The sequence below is a fragment of the Papaver somniferum genome, chromosome 7 (genome assembly GCF_003573695.1).
Source record: "Papaver somniferum cultivar HN1 chromosome 7, ASM357369v1, whole genome shotgun sequence".
Classification (NCBI taxonomy): Eukaryota; Viridiplantae; Streptophyta; class Magnoliopsida; order Ranunculales; family Papaveraceae; genus Papaver; species Papaver somniferum.
Genome location: NC_039364.1, coordinates 238,105,432 through 238,120,644, shown reverse-complemented (window position 1 = coordinate 238,120,644; position 15,213 = coordinate 238,105,432). Strand labels below are relative to the sequence as shown.

At 36.7% G+C, this 15,213-nt stretch overlaps 1 pseudogene; it reads right to left on the bottom strand.

Annotated features, from left to right (window-relative positions):
• Positions 1 to 221: 221 nt before the first annotated feature.
• Positions 222 to 1,620, bottom strand: LOC113296214 (annotated as a pseudogene).
• Positions 1,621 to 15,213: the final 13,593 nt, after the last annotated feature.

Genomic DNA, 15,213 nt, shown 5'->3' with positions numbered 1-15,213 from the left:
TTCTTGAGCTCAACTACACTTTCTATCCTAGTCCGAGACTTATATATAATAGACCAGAAATCAAGACTTATAGTTTTGATCACTAACATTGACAAACATGCTTGAAATAGCAACGCATGCGAGTTCGACCGAGCAATGCTCTAACAATAGCTATTAAGCTTTCTATATCCAATGACATATTTGGTCTGCGACTCCCAGTATTCTTTAGATTGTTTAACCATCTAAGAACGTTCCTCAAGCATCCACTCTTTCCAATAATCCCTACGCCTGTAATACTGAAGTGTTTTAGTAAAGATTAAAGCTTCTCAAACAAAGGATTGACTAGTATCCCTAGTTTGATGTTCTTACCTGTTTTTCAAGAGAAGATCTAGCTCAATCATGTGAATTGGATTGGCATATACTCCAACCTGCAAAGAAAGAACCTATAATTTGATTAGCTGATAATATCCTAGTTTTTTGTTGTTGTTTTTTTCTATTTTGAAAAAGTCCATATTTATAGTTGGGACGTTCACACCAGATAGTAGTTCAGCTGATAGATGACAAAACGAAGCTTTCCTAGCAAGCAACAAAATCAAAAATCCAATACGGGAGAGTTAGATCCTAACTGCGCAGAGGGTGACCGTAGAAACACACAAATTGAAGATCCAGCAAAAAAATAATATATAAATTAGTACCTCTTTACAAACAGGGCACTTGCATTTTGGTTCAGCAGCCTTAAGACCTTGGAATATCATCTTGTCACGGATGGTGGAGCTTAAAAAAGAGAAGAACAAATTTTAAACATATTCAGCAACCACAACAATTTGGATAAGACTCCAACAAAATCCGTAACTGTAAAGTAAAGGAAATCAACTTACCCAACATCATAGCCTTGCTCCATTTGATTATGAAGGTCTTCAGCCTGTTTTAACTCAAGTAATAACTTACTGTCTCTTTATCAAGATCATCATCATCCTCAGGGACTTGGGGAGGGTTATAGAAATTGAAGAAGTTTTCACAGTCTTCAGTTTTTTTGATGGGATTTGTGTTCTTTGACCCCTTCTGAGGATCCTTCTGCAGCACTTTCTGGGTCAAACTCTCCCAAGATACCAATTAATTTCAGTCCTGCATAGTCGCAATCGCATAATGAGTCAGAAAGCATTAAATAATTACTGAGGTAACATTAACCGAAGGCTGGGGCCAGAATCTTACCCAATTGCTTTTTCTAGATTTAATTCATCATCATCAATCATAGGATAAGTTTTGGTCAGGACAACATTCTTGAAATAGGGATTGGTACCAGAAAGGAATTCAAGATCGAACCCCTTGGATCTTCAACCCTTAACCACTTGATGTCTTTGAGATACTTCAGAGCACCTTCGTCGATGCGCACTGTGATCTACATTCCAGATAGAGTAAATTATACAAACAGTTCTGGAATTTTATTCCAACAAAGAGAAAATTTGCTAATCATATAACTTACCTCCTCCATCAAAACTTCATTTGTATTCGTAGCATTGAGCCAAAAATCAGGAACACCCTTCTATGCTGCAAGTACACAATCTAGTTAAGATAATCCAAACACTGTTTGGAAATGGAAAAACTTGAACAAAGATTTAGTATAACTTATACCTTCTGCATCTTTATCTGCTTCTTTGTAAAAGACTTATGGAGAAAGGGATGCTCACTAGCATTTGATAGACTTGAATTGCTTCACCACTTCATACCAACACCATCTGAGACTGAAGCACCATCTTTATCTTCTCATCTCAATCATCTCTAAACCCTTGTCAGATTCAATAACACCATCAACATCAGATCTTGTATCATCCAACTCCACCAGCTAATTCCATTTCACCAGATGCAAATCAATTTCAAGACCAACAAATCTCTGATTCGCTATCTAATTTCGGTTCCATCTATTCTTTCTCGATCTCCATTTTATTTTCGTCATCTCAACTCATCTGAATCTTCTCTTCCAATCCAATTTCGAATCTAACTTGTTTGTGAAAACTAATATCATCAATTTTAGAATCCGATTCAATCATACCCATTACAAATATACTCATCAATCAAACATCTTAGGTCTTCTTTGTCGATGAAATCGCCAGAATTCTTCATCTGCAGCTCACAAACACCAAATATTCATGGAAAATGATCATGCTCTCGCTCTTCTTCTCAGTTTTAGCAAATATTTGGTTTACTTTCAGATCTTTTAAGGAAATCAAAGGAAAAGGCTAGATGGTCTGGTGAGAGAGGTGTGAAAAGAAACCAAAATTTTGCAGAACCCATATATCAAGACCATTGGTAAAAGAAACAATTTTCACTGAAGAAAAAATTGAATCAATCAATTGTGAACATTAACTGGACAAAATCGAAGTAACAAATTGATTAAAACCCCAAAATTAAATGAACCGCTCAAGATATCCAGAAATCAAACATATCCCAAACTTATAAAACCCTGTATTTGATAGGAAATATTGACACAGATAAAAAAACAAAATTAAGATCTGAAAAATATGTAGCATCAACTGTAACTTTCTCAAGGAATACAAATAGAAATCATAACAAACAACCCTAGATATGTGGTGGTAGTTAGGGTTTTCTTCTGTAAGGGAGGCGAAAGTTTGGGTTATGCATCTTAAGCAAAAGAAAATAGATCTGGGTTCTTCGAATCGAATGATGAGAAAATAATGAAGATGAAATTCATTTGTTTCTCTGAAATTTTTTTTTTGGTAAAGTTAGGGTTTTCTTCTGTGTTAAAGAGGAGGAAGATAAGAGATGTGTTAGAGCATAGCTCGGTCGACCTCGCATGCGTTGCTATGTCAAGCATGTTTGTCAATGTTAGTGATCAAAACTATGAGTCTTGATTTCTAGTCTATTATAGCTAAGTCTCGGACTAGGATAGAAAAGTGTAGTTGAGCTCAAGGACTTCATGGCGATTCATCATACAACGACAAAGATCTACACAAGGAACCGTGGAACTTCATCAACAAAAAGGTATGTGGAGACTTGAACTTATCTATCACTCAAAAGTCTATATATTCTATCTCCTACTTCTTATGAGACAAAAGTCGTATGCTATATAGACTTGATCATACACATTTGACATTTCGAGCTGAGTATTCACTACTTATATTTTTCTCGAAATCGTGTGTTGGTAAAGCATTTCGCTTTGATCAAGTTTATCTTCACCTAGTGACGAAAGTCATGAAAAGTTTCAATTACTTTGAGAATTGCTCTTACGTGAAATAGTCTGTGAATAACGGCTATATAATGTCCTCTGAGAATGTCTCAATGATTGGAATGAGAGTTTAGGTTACATAACCATGTATTCCTTAATACGAAGTTTTCGAACTTTGTTGATTGAGAGAAACCGGAGGAATTGGCTTTGCCAAGTTTGCGAACTCAGTTTGCGAACTCATTCCGCGAACTGACGGAAGTTCTCTTGCCAAGAATTTCTGCTGGGATTTTCCAAAAAACTAATTTGCGTGTTTAGTCCGCGAACTGGCGGAAGTCTCTTTTCCAAGATTTTCTGTTGAGTTTGGAAAACTCTGCCGGTTACCTTAAGTCCGCGAACTTGTTTGTGAGCTTAAGTGGTTATGATCTAAAGATGTGCTCTGAACATGAAATTTAAATTACTAAGGAAGGCTTAATGCAAACCGTGGCTATAAAGTTCATGAGCCGATTCATCGAATCGAATCATATTTATTTCAATTGTGTCTTGTGTAGTTACATAAGATCTCATAGCAATTGAACAACTCTCTAACTAGTTCATTTGAGTCAATTGAACTATTTATGGTGAAGAAGAACTAGGTTAATATGAATTGCTCATATGGTTAACCTTTTGGGTTAATTACTAGGTTGAACCAACATACACGTACACGTTTGGGAATGATTTTCACAAACCCAGTAAACGTCTACCCAAGTGTGTGTGACAAGATAAGTTTTCGATCTAATGGTTGAGAAATATTAGCTTGAATCTAAATTAGATTTTCATCTAACGGTGAATATGGATTGCTTTGTAACTAAGGCAAAACCTTGATTTGAAGGCTATATAAAGGAGACATCTAGCATTGTGCAAAACTAATCCCCACACGTCTGTGTGATACTAGTGCGCTCGCTAGAGTCGATTCTTCTTTAACCTTTGGTTTTCTTCTCTAAAACCAGGTTAACGACTTAAAGACTTCATTGGGATTGTGAAGCCAGACCGATATTACTTTTATCGTAGTTGTTTGATCTGGTCTTGCATCTTTTATCGTACGAGTACAATCTTTGATTGACTTGAGATCGTGAGAGTTCTCTGATAGGAAAGATAAAGAAGTCACAAACATATTCGTCTCACTGTTTGTGGTTCCTCGACAAACCCCTTGTGTAGTCAAGAAGGATTGTTGAGAGGTGATTGATTAATCTAGGCTTTTCTTCGGGAATATAAGACCGAATTATCAATTGGTTCCTGTTCACCTTGATTTTATATCTTAAGACGGAACAAAACCTAGGGTTTTTCTGTGGGAGACATATTTATCCTTTGATAGAATTTTCTGTGTGAGACAGATTTGTTTATTATCAAGTCTGCGATTTTGGGTTGCAGCAACTCTTAGTTGTAGGTGAGATCAGTTAAGGGAATCAAGTGCACAGTGTCCTGCTGGGATCAGAGGCGTAGGAGTACAATTGTACCTTGGATCGGTAGGAGAATGATTGGGGTTCAACTATAGTCCAGTCCGAAGTTAGCTTGTAGTAGGATAGTGTCTGTAGCGGCTTAATACAGTGTGTATTCAATCTGGACTAGGTCCCGGGGTTTTTCTGCATTAGCGGTTTCCTCGTTAACAAAACTTCTGGTGTCTGTGTTATTTCTTTTCCGCATTATATTTTATATAATTGAAGTAATATAGGTTGTGCGTTAAGATCATCAATTGGAAATCCAACCTTTGGTTGTTGATTGATATTGATTGATCCTTGGATATTGGTTTTTGGTACCGTCCAAGTTATTCCTTGTGTTTGGTTAAAGACTCGCTATTGTTTTAGCTTGAGTAAATCAAAACAAGTGAGATATATTGACTCCTTCAGATACTTTAATCTAGATTGAGTCTGACTGTCTAGTTGATTCTCTAGCAAAGTATTTCGGAGTTAGTCCATACAGATTGCTAAGCGAAATATTGGGTGGTGTTGTTAGATCCCCGCTTTTTCAATTGGTATCAGAGCAGGAAAACACGTTTAAGACCTAACAAGTCCGTGTTTGTAGCGATCTGACTCTATGGACAGAAGTGCTATCTCTGTAAACGTACCACCAGTCTTCGATGGATCAAACTATATATGGTGGAAAGTTGTTAGGCGCACATTTCTTCAGTCGCGTGACTTCCAATCATGGATCTATGTTGTGAATGGCTATGAAACTCCCATTGTTTTTGAAAGAGATGCATTTGTACCTAAAGAATTTCTTATGTATAATGATGCCGAGTTAATTGCTGCAAGGAAAAACTCCGACGGGCTAAACGCCATTCTGCATGCTATTACCCCAAATCTTCGACATCATGTTGCCTTGTGCACGACATCTAAAGAAGCTTGGGATACTTTGGAAAGCGTATTTGAAGGCAACCCCAGTGAAAAGGAAGCTAAGCTTCAAAACCTTAATTCCGAATGAAAAGACTTTTATTGGCAGAAGAAGAATCGTTTGACAATTTGTATCACAAACTGTCTGAAATTGTTAATGCATCATGTGCATTGGGTAAGACCATTCCTGAAAAGGAAATTATGATGAAAATCCTCCGATCGCTGCCATCCAGATACGAGTCCAAAAAACATGCCATCGTTGAGGGAAATAACCTTAATACTCTTTCGCGAAACACACTTGTCGGAAAACTTAGAATTTTCGATCGCGAATACATGTCAAGAGGTGACCATCTATTGTCTAGCAATCACGTCACTTCTCCTGATTGTAAGACCTGTCGTCCTAAATTGACGAACAAGAAAAGTGAGAATTGTTTTATTTATACGTCTCTGTTTATACAGAAACTTAAGAAAATACTCAGACGTAGTAAAAGAAAGTCTCAAAAAGAAACTCTGTTAGTCAATGTGAAGGATAAGAATATCCAGAAAAGACGTACAAATGAAACTGGTCTCACGTGCTATAAAAGTGTTTAGGTCACTTCGAAAGATCCAGAAACGGAGGTAAGAGAGATAACTAAAGCATGGATGAATACTCTTGATTATTGTCCTGAGAAAATCTATGATTGCTCTCACAGTCTTTTTGCTGAAAATCATTCTCATAATTCCTTCATGACATGTCCGTCTGTGTCTCATGAGTGGGGTCAGCAAACCTCTCCTGATTTTGTGTTGAACTCCAGAAGGTTCTCGGAGAAGGCTATACCAAATCTCTCTGTTTATTTGAGTTCATCTCAGGATCATCTTAGCACGATAAATCAAAAATAGTCCTGCCCGACTAACCATTATATGCAGAAAATAAAAGGAAGTCTACCTTTCATCAAAAGGTGTTTTCAAAATTGGTGCAGGATTTGCAAAGATCTACAGTCAAGTTTTTTAAAGTTGTGATTACAATGGATAGGAAATTTCTTCATAACTCTCTTTTTCAAATAGATAAGCAGAAACCTAGTGGAATGGGTGGTTTCTCTCTTTGCAAAGATTATCCCAGTCCAACCTTGGATTGGAGGCCTTATGCTCAGTAATCTTGTTGAAAAATGATTCTTGTATTTTCTTCCTCTTATACAAGAATCATGATATACAAGAGGACTGTAATATAATCTTGTTATTTTCTGTTTGTGCTTTTACCAGGTCTTGTTCGTGAACGACTTCAGCTTTTTGGATAACCAATTTCTGTTAGGGTTTGGTAAAAAGGGTATTTCTGGGAATTCTACACCTGTATTTCTTTTAAAAGCTCTACCTCTTCAGCACTCTCATTTCATCTTCTCTATCATGTCCTCCTATAGTCTTTCAAGTAAAGAAAGTGATGTATGGACAGTTCTTTTTCCTTCAAAAAGGATTCGTTTCGATTCTTCTGACAATGAGACGTGCTACGACAAACATGTCTCTTCTTCTGATGAGAACCCTACTGTCTCTCAGTTTTATAAGCTCTCTTTAACCATGAATCTCGTCTTGGAACAAGTTAGTGCTCTGAAAAATGAACTTGAAGTTTCTTCCAAAAGACTTGAGGAGAAAATGGATAGTCTTGAATCCATGATTGACCTAATCGAAGATGAGCTTGAAGAATATAGAGAATACGAGAAGATTATTCAAGGTGAGTGAAATGATTGTTAAGAGGTACAAATACCTAGTAAGTCTTCTTTTTGGATTAGTTGGAAGAATAACTAGCGTTTTGAATAGCGAAGATTGTGACTACACATAGGTATTTTTGTTTTCATCTTCTTATGTTTATTTTTTAGGTTTATTGGTTTTAAATTCTAAAAATATTTGGAGGATGATATTATTGCAGTATTAATCTGTTTTGAAGTATTGCACTATTTTTATGGGATATGTATTGTTTGCGTCCGTGAACTTGAAGGTCCCATATTGTGTCAAAAGTAAAGTCGTTCATAAATTGATATTCGTATTGATGAAAGGACGAATGGACTTTTGACAATTACAAAAGTTATGCCTATGCAGTCATTTATTTGATGGAAAATAGGATGAAATCTTTTGTTTGACAAGGATAAAGTCTATTATGTCGTTATGCAAATAGTGATGGAAAATAGAATAGATCCTTGTATGTTATCCACGGTATTGATCTTCATTGATCCATTTTGTTATGTTTTACCGTGAAGGCTCCATTGTGTATCTTATGTTGAGCACCTTACAACTATGTCGATTAATATTGGCCTTGTTGGTTGTTCCATGAGATGCTATATGTTGAGCATTCTTGAACTAAATTAATCATCTTGATTGGTTATTTAGTTATTTGCTCCGAAAGTCTTCTTTTGTCGAGCAAAATCTTTTGACAATTAAATTGATTGCTTCGGTGATTAGTTTGGTTGTGTATTCCAATTAGATTAATTATAGGTTCTCTTGTAATTAATCTAGTTGAGTTTTTCATATATTCCACAAGTTCTTGTGTTGAGTATATGAACGGCTATACTAATCATGTATGTGTCGTATATTCCGTAAGGTTTTCCTTATGTTGAGTATTTGAACGATTAAGGTAGTCATCTCCGTGTGTTATCTTAGTCGTAGCTCCGTGAGTTTTCTTATGTTGAGCACAATCAATTAAATTGATCACTTTTGTGGTTTGATTTAGTTGCGTATTCCGATTAAATTAATCATGGGTTTACTTGTGATTAATTGATTGAGTTTTGGATATAGAAAATCATTTCCATGGTTTTTGGTGTCCAATTAAAAAATCTTTTCTTTCGAAATTAAGGTCGCTCTTGTTGTTCTTTCGGGAATGACATCAAATGGGGGAGAGTTCTTTTGAACTTGTGCTTAATGGTAATATCTTGCGGGGTGTGCGGCTGTGGAATTTTATAGGGGTTATCTTGTATCTTAAAACTCCTTGATGAATGCATTTAGCTTCGGCTTTATGATTGCATCTAAATTAAGTTGGTATGTATTTTTCTTTTAGTCTATGAAATGTCTCTTGTGGAAATTTCATTATGATCCCGTTTTTTACCTTTGCCAATTTTATTGACAAAAAGGGGGAGAAATAATGTAGTTCACACTACAAATACATATGGTTTTCGGATCATTGTGTAAGGGGAGTGGTTTCCATGATCGAGATGGAGTATTGACTAAGGGGAGTGATACATATCACCATAGTATTGTTGTTAAAGTCGTGATGCAATTGGACTTTGATGTTACATAATGATACTATGACACTGTATAATAATGATCGAGAATCTCGATTTCTCTCATTGTTATAGCTACGGATCTTCAACAACGGTGGTGCTAAACTTACAACCTTTGGGATCATTGGAGTACTTGGAAGGACGAAGATTTCAAGGAACGTTGAAGATTAGACTATGGAATAGGAGCCACTAAAGTTTATCTTTTTTGTATTCCATATGTATTAATAGTTTTGTCACTAAAATTGACAAAGGGGGAGATTGTTAGAGCATAGCTCGGTCGACCTCGCATGCGTTGCTATATCAAGCATGTTTGTCAATGTTAGTGATCAAAACTATGAGTCTTGATTTCTAGTCTATTATAGCTAAGTCTCGGACTAGGATAGAAAAGTGTAGTTGAGCTCAAGGACTTCATGGCGATTCATCATAACGACGAAGATCTACTCAAGGAACCGTGGAACTTCATCAACAAAAAGGTATGTGGAGACTTGAACTTATCTATCACTCAAAAGTCTATCTATTCTATCTCCTACTTCTTATGAGACAAAAAGTCGTATGCTATATAGACTGGATCACACATTTGACATTTCGAGATGAGTATTCACTACTTATCTTTTTCTCGAAATCGTGTGTTGGTAAAGCGTTTCTTTGATCAAGTTTATCTTCACCTAGTGACGAAAGTCATGAAAAGTTTCAATTACTTTGAGAATTGCTCTGACGTGAAACGGTATGTGAATAACGGCTATATAACGTCCTCTAAGAATGTATCAATGATTGGAATGAGAGTTTAGATTACATAACCATGTACTCCTTAATCCGAAGTTTTCGAACTTTGTTGATTGAGAGAAACCGGAGGAATTGGCTTTGCCAAGTCCGCGAACTCAGTTTGCGAACTCAGTCCTCGAACTAACGGAAGTTCTCTTGCCGAGAATTTCTGCTGGGATTTTCCAAAAAAACTCGTTTGTGTGTTTAGTCCGCGAACTGGCGGAAGTCTCTTTGCCGAGATTTTCTGCTGAGTTTGGAAGACTCTTCCGGTTACCTTAAGTTCGCGAACTTGTTTGTGAGCTTAAGTGGTTATGATCTAAAGATGTTCTCTGAACATGAAACTTAAATTACTAAGGAATGCTTTATGCGAACCGTGGCTATAAAGTTCATGAGACGATTCATCGAATCGAATCATCTTTGTTTCAATTGTGTCTTGTGTAGTTACATAAGATCTCATAGCAATTGGACAACACTCTAACTAGTTCATTTGAGTCAATTGAACTATTTATGGTGAAGAAGAACTAGGTTAATATGAATTGCTCATATGGTTAACCTTTTGGGTTAATTACTAGGTTGAACCAACATACACGTACACGTTTGGGCATGGTTTTCACAAACCCAGTAAACATCTACCCAAGTGTGTGTGACAAGCTAAGTTTTCGATCTAACGGTTGAGAAATATTAGCTTGAATCTAAATCAGGTTTTCATCTAACGGTGAATATGGATTGCTTTGTAACTAAGGAAAAACCCTGATTTGAAGGCTATATAAAGGAGACATCTAGCATTGTGCAAAACTAATCCCCACACGTCTGTGTGATACTAGTGCGCTCGCTAGAGTCGATTCTCCTTTAACCTTTGGTTTTCTTCTCTAAAATAAGGTTAACGACTTAAAGACTTCATTGGGATTGTGAAGTCAGACCGATACTACTTCTATCGTACGAGTACAATCTTTGTTTGGCTTGAGATCGTGATAGTTCTCTGATAGGCAAGATAAAGAAGTCACAAACATCTTCGTCTCACTGTTTGTGATTCCTCGACAAACCGCTTGTGTAGTCAAGAAGGATTGTTGAGAGGTGATTGATTAATCTAGGATGTTCTTCGGGAATATAAGACCGGATTATCAATTGGTTCATGTTCACCTTGATTTTATATCTTAAGACGGAACAAAACCTAGGGTTTTTCTGTGGGAGACAGATTTATCCTTTGATAGACTTTTCGGTGTGAGACAGATTTATTTATTATCAGGTCTGCGATTTTGGGTTGCAGCAGCTCTTAGTTGTGGGTGAGATCAGCTAAGGGAATCAAGTGCGCAGTGTCCTGCTGGGATCAAAGGCGTAGGAGTACAACTGTAACTTGGATCGGTGGGATACTGATTGGGGTACAACTATAGTCCAGTCTGAAGTTAGCTTGTAGTAGGCTAGTGTTTGTAGCGGCTTAATACAGTTTGTATTCAATCTGGACTAGGTCCCGGGGTTTCTCTGCATTTGCGATTTCCTCGTTAACAAAACTTCTGGTGTCTGTGTTATTGTTTTCCGCATTATATTTTATATAATTGAAATAATATAGGTTGTGCGTTAAGATCATCAATTGGAAATCCAAACCTTTGGTTGTTGATTGATATTGATTGATCCTTGGATATTGGTCTTTGGTACCGTCCAAGTTATTCCTTGTGTTTGATTAAAGACTCGCTATTGTTTTAGCTTGAGTAAATCAAAACAAGTGAGAGATATTGACTCCTTGAGATACATTAATCTAGATTGAGTCTCACTATCTAGTTGATTCTCTAGCAAAGTATTTCGGAGTTAGTCCATACAGATTGTTAAGCGAAATATTGGGTGGTGTTGTTAGACCCCCGCATTTTCAAGATGGAAAATGAGTGAAGGGAAGTGTGAAGAAAAAAAAATTGATTTATGTAAAAGAATTTGAACGGTGTAGATTTTCTTTAGGATGCTCATACGGATTGCAAAAATTAAGGGACGGTGTAGATTCACTTTAGGATGCTCATACGGATTGAGAAGTTTGTGTGTTTCTCTTTGTGTTACTTCAAACTCGTGTATTCGATTTTATTATCAACTTTCGATATGAAAAAAATCCAAAAAATATATCAATATATTTAAGATATTATTATCGACCTTCAGTTATAAAACAAATTCCAAAAATATATGGGAATGAAGCAGAAAAAATAAAAATGTGTGTTTTCTTTGTGCTTTCTCTTTGTGCTTCCGGTTTAAATTTCGACTAGTCACGTAGGTCTTGAGGCAATTTTGACTAGTCATACAGGTCATGCATGAAATTCAAATGTCGTATAACGACGTACAAAATATAAACCAAGAATCTTCGAGTGGGTTATGAATTCAAACTTAGAAGGATACATCATCGAAATCGATAAATATAAAGCTCAATGTCTATTCGAAATTAAAATATGGTATAACAACATACAAACTATGAACTAAGAAGCTTCGGATGGGTTCTGACTTAAAACTTATCAGGATACATCATTGAAATCGATAAGCATGAAGCTCAATGTCGATTCGAACTTCAAATGTGGTGTAACGGCATACAAACTATGAACCAAGAAGCTATGAGAGGGTTGTGACTTCAAACTTAGCATGTTACATCATCAAAATCGATAAATATGAAGCTCGATGTCGATTCGAACTTCAAATTCAGTATAATGTCATATAATCTATGAACCTGTTTTGGGGTAAAAACTGATTCTGCTATTTTTGGTAATTTGGGGTGTGTTGATGACAAACGAATTCAAACCCTAAAAAAATGCAGTGCACGGGAATGCTTTTAGGTTCGAGAGATCAATCTGTAAGAATCTGGCCTAAACCAAGAAATGGCCGTTCCAGATTCAATTCGGTCACAAGGTGAAGGGTTGATCTTAGGGAGGGAAGCGGAGAAGGTGTTTGAGATCAGAGTGTTGAAGGTGTGGCTGTTTATAACTTGTGTATTAGAAAGTGGTTTCTGGCTACTTGTGTTGATAACAATTGTGTCCCCCCTTTGTTGAAATAGGTTGAAAACCTATTTATACAAGTCATTTGAGCGCAACCCTCATCTCGTAGGAAGTGGAGGAAGTTTTAAGTGGTGGAGTAGTGGGGCCGTGTAAGAAGTGGTGATCATCACGTGGTCACATCTCCGTCCACTACTCACATCATTGTCAACCGTCCATCCTTTCCTGACACGTTCTCATAATGGGTGCATTGCACGTCGCACGCCGTAAACCGCCATACCAATACCCCGGTAAGTATCCCCCAGTTTGTGACATGTTTGATGTCTCGAATGAGTGGGTCAAGTCATGGGACTTTCCGCAGAGAATAGCATATGGTGTTTTTCAATTTAGTTGTAGTAAAAAGGTTCGTTGAGGCTTGTGAAAGCAATGGATTTTTAGACTTATAAAACTTAAAAATAAAGAAAACTTATTACAAAATTGACCTCAAGATATGAGAAAATAACCAAGACACTGATTCCACTATTACACATGAATTAATGATGGTAAATAATCCAAAACTCTAATTATCTTTTAAGTCCTTTATATCTTAACTCACTAATAATCAAGCAAATTCTCAAACATCAATTGTATCCCTTAAGCATAAATTATCTAAACAAAGCATAACCTATCTAATTGAATCACAACTGATTAGGAAAATTACACAAACAATTTAAAACTCCGCAACAACAGTGATTGAGTGAATTATAATTAAATATTAGAGAAAATAAAATAGTTACCAATTATTCATTCGTAAATAACTTCTTCATTTCCTTGGTTGTGGGAGAATTAGCCGCTCATCATGTTGGAAACACGCTCAAAAAACATTATTATTGCTCAAAGGGTGTTTACAAATGATGAAAATGGGAGAATTATAATAAAAATCGGGTTTGTAACAATTATATTTGTTACAAACAAAAAAAAAACAATACAGAGGATGTGACTGTTACTGTTGCTCTAAGACCCACGGCTCTGTGTCGCAAACGTTGTAGCAAATAAGTCTGTCGTCCTTGTGTCTCTGTCATTGTAGCAATACGACCCACGGCTAAGTGTCGTTGTCACTGTTGGAAAACGACTGTCCTGGTAAGTCTGTTCTTCGTGTTCTTCAGCTTTGCAGCAGAAGAAATGGAGTTTCTGCAGCTTGATTTTTCGACTCTGTGGTGCTCTATTCCTCTCCCAAACTCTCCATGCTCTTCTATGCTACCCCAAGACGCTATTTACACACAACAGGGATGAAAATATCTTGTAATAACAAGCAATAATTCTCCTTAACTCTGCCATCCTCGGAGATATTTTTATTTCCTTTTTCTTCTTCTTCACGCGTCTGTTACTGTAAACTATCCTTATTTGTTTTCTACACGTTTCTGCTCCAGTTTGGCACAATCCAAGCACAAGCATTACACATCTAAATCTTGCGTAATCCCGTGATATTTTCCTGCAAAACTCGTGCTTCTCTGTTTTCTTCTCGCGGAATATCCAGCCAAAATGGATCGAACCAAAGGCCCATACCAAGCCTTTTAGGCTATATCACGTCCACCCATGAAGTTTCAGCAATTTAAATACCTCTAACCCATCCAAAATCTGATCGAGAAACTACCAGGAGTGAACTCTTCTTCCCGCCAAAAAAATGAATTTGAAATGAAGAAGAAGGGTTGCCCCCTATCCGGTGGTCGTCCCTTATCCGTTGTTGGAGTCCGAATAACATATGTCCTCCGGGGTGCCTTTAACAACTTTTTGAGCCGAATTTTCCATCAATATTTATTTCCAAAAAATACCTACAAACACACAAAATACCATAATAAGGACGAAAACAAGTACTAACAATACGAAACATTGAGGACAAATTAGACACATAAATGCATCTATCAAATACCCCAAACTTATTATTTGCTAGTCCTCGAGAAAAACTAATAATAAGAAAATAAAACCAAGTTAATCTCGGGAGGGTTTACCAGAGGTGTACCCACAAAACCATTACTCCATACCCTAGATATCTACACAGAACCTTGGAACGCACTAAAGAATCTCCTTGGTTGGCATACAATCACTGACTACAAGAGGAAGTACCCTGATGCGGAATTCTAATTTTTGTACACGAGTTTGCACTCAAGCATACTAAAATTCATATAAAGTGACAGAGCTCTACTCAGATAGTTTTTGGACATCATAAACCAGAGTCAACCAATCACATGGAAAGATTAAGAAGATGGATAAAGAGAAAAAATCGATGATTTAAAGTGAACGGTGTTTCCCATATCAGTCTGAAGGCCTCTGCCAAGATGAACCTATCCTAATGGACTGAGATATCGGTCTGACTAATATCAACACAAATGGCATATACAAGGGGACCAGTGGTCGATAAACCTAACTCTAGGTCAACACAACTGGCATATACAAGGGAACCAGTAGTCGACTTTATTGAATTTATTCCAGTTGGTCTGATGGTCTGGTCTTGATTCTCTTATTTGTTCTTTTTTTGGTATCTCAATCACCCTATTTCACCCTAGCAAAGGTAACAACTTGAATCGTGTGCCCCACCAAATCACTTAAAAAATAAAACAGAAGGATTAAGATTCAACGAGATATGGCGAAACTACCATGTTTTTTTTTAATTCCAACACCTGAGCTCTATGCTTTTATGAATAGACTCTTTAGATGTTTCCATCTAATCAGATTGGTTCTTCAAC